Genomic DNA, 9,806 nt, shown 5'->3' with positions numbered 1-9,806 from the left:
ACAGCCCAGCCAATAAAGCCTGAACCTGTGGCAACAACATAAAGCAGTGTCACAATCCGAGAACAAACTGCCATTAACAAACTGCCAATAGCCATTTGTTAAACGTTGGCAGCATTTAGAAGTTATACTCCTGCCTTAATAACCAATTTACAGAGTTTCTCATAAAGTGTTTTGTTTGTAGGGTAGGTAAGTTAGGGCAACTTTCAGAGCGCACAATGCCTGAGAAGATAGACATGCAGGAGGGGAAGGATGGCGAGGCGCACCTAGAAGAGCTGGTGGACAACAGCTGCAAGAAGAGCAGCCCCGAGCCGCTCGGCCAGCGGGTGAAGAGGATAGTGATGGCCAATATGCTGGTGATCCTCACCTTGGCCGGGGTCGTCATCGGTGTTTTTATTGGATTTGGTGTGCGCAACATGGAGCTGAGCAGGACCCAGATTATCTACATTAGCTTCCCCGGTGAGCTGCTCATCCGGATGCTGAAGATGGTCATCCTCCCCCTGGTCGTGTGCAGTCTGGTATCCGGAACCGCCAGCATCGACCCCAAAGCCCTGGGCAAGCTGGGCGGCTGGGCTATGCTCTTCTTCCTGGTCACCACCTTGATCTCCTCCGCCATCGGAGTCGTGGTGGCTTTCATCATACAGCCGGGCTCGGTGACCGGCCCAAAGTCCAACGTGACAGCCTTGGGTGGCGACTTGCCCCCGCCGAAAGAAGTGATCGACTCGTTCTTAGACTTGATCAGAAACATGTTTCCCCCCAACCTGGTTTCTGCTGCCTTCCAATCATATGCAACCAGCTATGAGACCAGTAATGACACAAATGAGAAGGTGCCCATTGGTAAAGACCAGGATGGCATGAATATTCTGGGCCTGTTGGTGTTTGCCATTGTGTTTGGTGTGGCTTTGAGGAAGCTGGGAGAGGAAGGAGTGATCCTTATCAAGTTCTTCAATTCCTTTAACGAGGCCACCATGGCGCTGGTCTCCTGGATCATGTGGTACGCTCCTCTGGGTATGATGTTCCTGGTAGGTGGCAAGATTGTTGAGATTGAGGACCTTGGCACACTCTTTGTCAGCCTAGGGAAATACATAGCATGCTGTGTGATTGGACATGTCATCCATGGCCTCCTAGTCTTGCCAGCCATTTACTTCGTCATCACTAGGAAGAACCCCTTCACCTTCCTATGGGGAATATCCACTGCCCTGGCAACTGCCTTCGGAACCAGCTCCAGCTCTGCCACCCTGCCCCTGATGATGAAGTGTGTGGAGGAGAATAACGGTGTGTCCAAGCACATTAGCCACTTCATCCTGCCCATTGGAGCTACGGTCAACATGGATGGCGCTGCTCTCTTCCAGTGTGTGGCTGCTGTTTTCATCGCCCAGCTCAACGACATCCATCTCAACTTCATCCAGGTCTTCACCATCCTTGTGACAGCCACAGCATCCAGTGTGGGAGCAGCAGGTATACCTGCAGGTGGTATTCTGACTCTAGCTATGATCCTGGAGGCAGTAGGATTGCCCACCAATGACATCTCTCTCATCCTGCCTGTCGACTGGTTTATTGACCGTATCAACACAGTGGTGAATGTGGAGGGCGATGCCTTCGGAGCCGGTGTCTTGCAGCACCTTTTGGACCGCACATCCAAACCAGAGGGAGGGGCAGAGCTGAGCAAGGTCAGGCTGGAGAAAGACCCGAGTGACCCCTCGCCAGAACACTCATCAACCAGCTCAGTGGCCTTGTGGTTTGAGTGTCCGCCCTGAGACTGGGAGGTTGTGAGTTCGATCCCCGGCCGAGTCATACCCAAAGACTATAAAAATGGGACCCATTTGCCTCCCTGCTTGGCACTCAGCATCAAAGGGTTGGAATTGGGGGGTTAGATCACCATATGATTCCTGAGCGCTCCCCCAGGGGATGGGTCAAATGCAGAGAACAAATTTCGCACACGCAGGTGTGGGACTTTACCTTTACTTTACTTTAACTCGCCACTCATCGGGGAACAAGGTAGGAAGGGTGAATCAGAGAGCATCTGAAAAAGAGTCTGTGTTACCAAGATGGTGGCATCATCAAGTCCATGATTGCTGATGATGTCACAAATGCAGAAACTCTGACCTCACGGAGTTGATTGATTTTGTGGAGATTGATTTTGTGGACCAACATTTTTTTGTGGACCGACCGACCGACCGACCAACCAACCAACCAACCAAGCAACAGAGTGACTTCTAGAGCTGCTGCCCAGCCCTGCTGGCCCCAGCTAAGAGAGTGGCCAGGTCTGGACGCCTTGCATGGGACCCCATGCGCGACATCTCTTACAAGCACATAAGCACCCTATAGAGATGGTTGCACCACATTATAATGACTGTCGATATTATATACCGGTATGTGTTTTTCTTTCTTTTCCTTTGTCTGAGCTTGTCCGTTTGTTTTGTTCATATATTGTTAAGATTTAAAGTTATATATATATATACAGTATATATATATATATATATATATATATATATATATACAGTATATATATAAAAAGTGGCCAGGTCACCAATGATGTCATACAGTTTTATGTCCCCACGAAAGGAAAAAAAAGTGGCCAGGGCGAGGATGAGGTCATACAGTGCTATGTCCCCGAGAAAGGACCGATTGACCGCAACTAGCCGAGTGACTTATAGAGCTGCTGGCCATGCTGGCCACAGGTCAAAACTGGCCAGGTCGCTGATGATGTCATTACGGTGCTGTGCCCGAACCCTGCATTCCACCCTAAGCCCTGGTCTGAGTCCCGTGCCAGTCAGTCTATGGAACTGCAGCCTTTCCACCCTCAGGACGGTGAAGCAGGTAGCTGCTAGGCTCAGTGCAGTGGGCCTGATAGACTGTGCCTCCAGGGCTATCTATGGCTCTTACAAGAGTGGACCTAGGCCCTGAGTGAGGTATTTCTTCAATGCTAACTTTGCAATCTGGCAGGCTAGATGGCTCTCCACCCACTTACAGCTGGCCTTAGCATCTGGCGGGGCCCGCTAAGCGTTGGTGGCATCTTGTGCCTAGGCCATGGGTGTGTATATACATACTGCATTCATATCTGGTTCATGAATCTCTCGCGGGAGCAGCTGGGTCTGCTTGGTTTCTTAGCGGTGTAGAGTCCCCTACTACATAGAATATGTAGAGGGGAGAGATAGTATTGATGGTTCATTACATTGTAACCCAGGTTCTATGAGTGGAGAGACTATCTCTCCAGCTGGTGCAGTGGTAGCGTTCTTGCCTCGCGCTCTCGCCTCACAGTAAGAAGGTCCTGGGTTTGATTCCCACCTGGGATGCTTTTGACACTGGGGGTGTCTCCCCATTCCTTCGGTGCCTGGTGCCCAAGTGGGCTATCTCGTATAAAGGGCCTTTCTGTGCATGTTCTCCCCATGCTCCCCTGGTGTTTCCTCCATATAACATCAATATCAACCCCCAGTAAAAAACATGCATCGTCTGACCAGCGGCGGTTGGAAGAAGTTGGTCCTCAGGTGCTTCACTGCAGCTGCCCACCGCTGCTAGCCTGACCATGGAGGAGGACAAGCCAGGATGGGTCAAAGGCGGAGGACAAATTTCACTGCGCCTCCAATCGCATGTGTGTGTGTGTGTGTGTGTGTGTGTGTGTGTACTGGCTGCCATGCACGTGTGTGCATGCATGGTGTGTCGTCTCGTCTGTGACGAAATAAAGGTTTGTCCATCCGGTTTCATCATTCCAGCTAAGAGCCGCTCCGAAACGGCTCCAATCAGGTTAACTGAAGTGGCCATGCCCAGAGGTGTCATGCCTTTTGAATCTGAGGGGGCATGTGTCCCCTCAGACTTTTGACATATTTTATTTTATTTCATTTTATTTCATTTCATTTCATTTCATTTTATTACTATGGTTTTTTATAACATGTAGTTCGGATCATTTTAGATGAAGAGTCAAACAAATGTTGTCTTATGCCATAGATCATAGCTCAAAAAACCATACACACCCCTTCTCCCTTTGGTATAGATTTCTTCCAAAAGATGCAGTACATGGCGCACAGCCTGACAGCACTGTTTATGCTGAAGTGTTTAGGCTAGAGCAGTGGTTTTCAAACTTTTTGTACCCAAGGAACACCAAAGGGCAATCCAAATCCATATCCGTCCAAAATAGTCTGTCAATGCTTTTTATTTACTTAACAAACTTATTTATGGTAGCCTGGCAAGCCAGCTGGATTCTCTCGCGAGATCTTATGAGATCACTAATGGTGTTCATGTTAACCAGGTATTAATTTCGGCATTATTTAATAGTTTAGGGTTAGTTCATGGTTAGGGTTATAGTTAATAAACATGAATTAAGCATTAGTTAACTAATGATTATTAATGCTTATTAAACATTAACTAACTGTTAATTCAGTTACCCTTATTGTAAAGTGTTATCAGTATTTTCATACAGGGACAGGAGTGTTATCAAACAAATGGCTCCGTTTTGTGTTCAAACACAAACTACATTGCATCTTCAGAAGCTCTCTATATAGTAATATGATATGATAACACTATATAACACCAAAGAGAGACAGGGAGAGACAGACAGACAGACAGAGAGAGAGAACAGAAAGAGGAAGAGAGAGACAGACAGAGAGATGATTCATGACATACATCATCACACTTCTGTGAAAATTGTGCTCATTACCGTGACATCACTCTGCATGGAAACCACAGACTCAGGGTTATTTCTGGAGATCCGTCTGGACCAAAATAACTTGAAACACCAACCTCTTATTTACCCACTCAACAGCCATTCAGTCAAGTAAGACATCCGCTGAAGCCTGCCTTTCAGTCAAAAGGATTGGGTGTCTCCCCCTTGAGGAGGGAAGTATTAAGGCCTCTCTCCCTGGGGGTCAGTCGGATGGGTGTCATCTCCTACCTCTCTGCCCCCCATTGTCGTGAGGAGAGCACCGCTCACGCTTGGCAATAGACATGTCAAGCACAAATTTTATGATGACATTCAAAGCCGCAATGTCACCATCTCATTTAAGTTCTCATGGTACAAATGAGTCATTTCATTAGTCCCACAATGTATTTGGCACACCATGGAAAACCCATAGATCATCTCAGTCATTTTATTCTTAAGGAAGTTATATCTCTTTGGTTGGATCTCAGAAATCCTGCTGCAAAATTGAACCCTTACGACTATTGAGCAGATGGAGAGATTAGCATGCAAATGGCTGCCATAGATCATTTTTCTGAGCATAGGGTAATGGTTAGTGAATGATACTTATCAAGCTCCATAAGTGCTCCTTCCAATAAATACATAGTACAGGTCATTTATATTGGGGTTCAAGTGTTGATGGATATGGGATTACCACTTAACCTTGGAGTAATTCCAAGCCACCGCTTAAATCATCCAATACATTATATATCCCATAACGGCTTGACCAGTCTTTAAGGATATCACTTCTTAATGCAAAATATGCTTTATGTTATCAATTAAACTTGAGGTGTTAGTGACCTATTAATCATATAGATGTACTCATGACAGGGGATCACTGTCCTTTTATTTTCATAAGGTTGTTACCAATGGTACCTTTTACACACAACAATCATGATATCATGATTTTATGATTAAGATTATAATAATGATTATTATTAGGACTCTTCTGTCTGTCTGCACACTCAGGAACACATTTTGTCTTTATTTTGTCCATTCAGGAAGCACAGTGGACTTAGAAATAAATAGGCTTTTTGAGTGGGAATGGTTCCAGCTCAAACAGGATCTAATCCATCACTCCCTGGCTTCAGCACTTGCTAACAGAACAGGGCAGAGATACAGGAAAGGTGATTGCATAGTACATTAAGGAATGGCCTTTTATTCAAGGCATGATCCCAAGTCAAAAAGCCCTTTCAGACTGTCTAAACCACTGGGATTTCAAGCATGATGCACAGTCTCCACTGCTGTGACAATGTTAACAGAATTAACACAGAGTTGGTAGAAGAGCTGCCACCAATAAGATTCAGTGTTGATGTTGTCTTTTTGGTGTGTCATCAAACCTGATTTAAAAAAAATCTAACTCCTTTTTTGATCGCCACAATTCAAATTCAATGCATTGTTTTTGTGTGTGTATACAGTAAACCCTCTAAAGCACAGAAAGGGGGGACTCTCATTCCATATATCTACTGTATATAAAAGGGGCTTAGGGCAATCTCTGTTTGTTTGTTTGTTTGTTTGTTTGTTTCAATTCTGTCCCGGAAGTGATGTCACTCAACTGGAAGTGATTCACTTGAGTAATTGTGCATTGTGACATCACTGATGATGTGACATCATCAGTGATGTCATAGGCATTGTGACATCATCAGTGACGTCATCATCACAATTGTGATGTCATCAGTGATGCGAAGTTGTGACATCATCAGTGATGTCATAAGAGCGGGTGAGCCCACACAGCAGTCGAGCTGCAGGGCCAGCTCGGTGAGCTGCAGGGTGGGCGAACCCGTGCAGCGGGCGAGCCTAGGAATTGAGCATGCGTAGCCCGCGAAATGCCTAGTACTGTACAGTCACTGATTTATAAATACTTTCTTTAATTTCAGTCTAATCTTGTCATCTTCAGTCTGACGAACACATTGGCTTGTTACCGCATCACTCTGTGGAGGAGTGAGTGCTCTGCCCAGCACTCAGTGAGCCTTGACTCACGCTACACTGGAATGAGAGGTATGTACAGAGAGGTTGCACAACGTTTCACTGAGGAGGATCAGACCTCCCCTGCAAGCAAACACACACACGCACGCACAGCAACGCACACGCACGGCAATGCACACGCACGCACGCACGCACGCACACACACATTCACACATACACACGCATGGCAACACACACGCACACACACACACACACACACACACACACACACACACACACATGTACAGCTGTGTACATGTGTGGGACATTCATTGACATAATCATAATGCATTCCCTAGCTCCTAACCATCACAACTATATGCCTAACACTCACCTAAACCCAATCTAACTCTTAAAACCAAGTCTTAACCTTCAAACAGCCCTTTGAAGGTGTGTGAGAGAGTGAGGACTTTCCTAATGTCCTCACTTGCAGGTATAAAAGTCAAATTGGTCCTCACTAAGATAGCTGTACAAGAACACACACACATGCATGCGCACGCACACACACGCATGCATGCATGCATGCGCACGCACTCACACTCACACTCACACGCACGGACACACACACACACACACACACACATTGCTGAGATGCAATACATCTCACTAAAAATGGGTTCTGCTGCACACAAGCCAAGATGAAACAAGCATATTAAAAAATCCTCGTGACAAGTCAAGAGGAGCAGGGGCCATTGATCACGATGGAGCAGACACAGAAAGACATCACTGCTTGCTTTGCTAACTTGTGTGAGAAAATCTGATGAAAGAACAGATAATAAGAAAAGCATTACTATCTTGCTGGAATATTAACTGAAGCTATAAACATGCATGGCTTTTGAAGGATAAGGGTCCATCTGGACAAAGGGTGAATGTCCCTGTCAGTGTGTGGTCTGTTTCCAAGCTGATGTCCTCAAGTGTGGGGTTATGCTTGTGCACACACTAAAAAATAAGGCTTCCAGAAGGGTTCCCAAACCAGTCGGGAGGTGTGGTTCGGCTTTCGTTTGTGCTCGAGAGACTCTAGAGAAGGCTCTTGGAGATCTAAAAAGCACTGGTTCCAATTATTTATTTCAAGATTAATCCAAAAAGGTTGATCAAGACATTGTGCTCATCTTGTATTATTTTAGTGATTCTAAATAATTCCAGTATTCACGTTGAACTTATTATAAGAACGCTGTGGAAAATGTGATGGAAAATATGTTGCTTATTTAGGTCATCATAACAAGGAGTTGTCTTTGAATTTAGAAGATCAAAATACATTTGCAACTTAATTTTGCAATTCTATTTTCTTGGTATTCTTGGTAATCCTGTGCATATGAGTCCTCTAAGAACTAAGGAGCTTTTTCTGTTTCTTCATTTCACCTTCTAGATCAGGGGTGTCAAGCTAATTTTAGTCCACGGGCCACATGCGACCCAGTTTGTTGTCGAGTGGGCCAGACAATGAAAATCAATAATCAATAATAATAACCTATAAATGCCAAAACCTCAAAATGTTCCCGTTTATCTTAGTGTAAAGAATTACAGGTACAATATGTAGGGTTATCTCAGATACCATCAAGCACATTATCTGCTGTCTGTACTGTGCATTACAATCAGGGGTGTAGTCGAGGGTAAACGCAATTTACCCACCCCTTTAAAATGAGGCAGACAATTTACTCACCTATTTTCAGATCAACTGTATCAATCAATCAGAATTTTGGGCCAAAATATTTGACTGGTACTCCAAGGCCTACAAAATAACCCTGCAGCCGGAGGCAGAACTCGCCATCTTCGGCTGCTCGGAGTCCTCTCTGAACTTCCCTACAGCTGTGCAGCAGTCTCTGACACAGGGGACAATTGTTGCCAAGAAACTTATTTTGAAGGAATGGAAGTCCTCCTCTTCACCTTCTTTCCAATTGTGGTTGGCGGACATGATCTCTGTTATGAGGATGGAGAGACTTAGGTTCCTGAGGACCAATTCACTTAAAAAGTTTTCCACCATTTGGGACCCGTTCCTAGCCTTCCTTGATGAGGTTAGAGGTGACGGATGACTCGCCTGACTGGTCTCTCATGGACCCCTTGCACGGGATCTCAGGCACATTTCTCATGAGCACATAAGCACATTATGCGGCTGGTAGCTATGTACCTTATGTTTTTTGTTTTGTTGGTTTGTTTTTGTGTGTGTATATGTGTGTGTCTGAGCATGTTCCTTTGTCTTGTTATTGTTATGAAAAATCTAAAATAAAATATGGAAAAAAAAACTATCAATCAATGAGGGCAAACAAGGTGGGTAAACTACTCACCTTGGATAGTTTACCCACCTCTGTATTTTTCACTACACCCCTGATTACAATTGATGGCAACTGTGCAATTCTTTATAGTCAAGCAAAGGTAATGAAAATAGCTGACTATTTAGTGATTAATACAGATAACATGAATAGGTGACTTAATATTTAACTTGCTCCTGAAACCTGGTACCTCTTAGCCTTCACAAGTGCATCACATTGGATTGAAGGACTTCTCAGTGCAATTTTCACATTTTGCAAAGTCATCCTTTCGGCCGGATTGGACCCTTTGGGGGGCCGGATCTGGCCCCGGGCCGCATGTTTGACACCCCTGTTCTAGATGGGTTCTCCTACTGAGAAGACGACACACAAAGGGCCTAGGCTGCACTTTCTTCCTTGAGAGTATGTGTCCATAGTTTGCGCTGACATTCCCTGTTGTGTTAACAGAGTGCTGCAATAAGGCGATCACTTTTTCATCTTCTCCTTGGAAAGACTGCACCAACAGGGAGAGGAATTGTGGGAAAATTGACGCTGATAATTCAAAAGGACAATTGCCAAGGGAAGGCTGCAGCGCGGGGCGCCCACATCTGCACAGCTCCTCGGCTCCATCAGCACTCATATTTCCGTTGTTTTATCCCTTCTCATTGCGCTGTCCTCACCTCTCTCTTGATATTAAATTTTGCTACAGGACAGATGGCACTGGATTTGTCTTGTGTGTGTACAAAGAGCAAATTGAATGTAAATTACCAGTCTTGTGAAGGAGCCCTATAGGCCTTTCTCTCAGTAACATGCATTCACCACTGTCTATGTCCTGAATGATCGTTTAATACAAAATCGATAGAAGAGTATTGTAATTGTCTTTGAACTGATCTAAGTCTCCACTTTAAATATGCAAATAATTGCCACAATCT

General features: G+C 45.0%; 1 pseudogene across 1 annotated transcript; it reads left to right on the top strand.

The window, feature by feature from the left end:
- The first annotated feature begins 215 nt into the window (after window positions 1-215).
- On the top strand, window positions 216-2,904 carry LOC310789058 (neutral amino acid transporter B(0) pseudogene; annotated as a pseudogene). The gene is made up of 2 exons: window positions 216-1,735; window positions 2,805-2,904. The product of its transcript is annotated as a neutral amino acid transporter B(0) pseudogene (transcript).
- The last annotated feature ends 6,902 nt before the right edge of the window (window positions 2,905-9,806 follow it).

This window comes from Poromitra crassiceps (genome assembly GCF_964638095.1).
Source record: "Poromitra crassiceps genome assembly, chromosome: 14".
Taxonomy (NCBI): Eukaryota; Metazoa; Chordata; class Actinopteri; order Beryciformes; family Melamphaidae; genus Poromitra; species Poromitra crassiceps.
The sequence above is the reverse complement of the archived record's forward strand: the minus strand, read 5'-3'. Positions and strand labels throughout refer to the sequence as shown.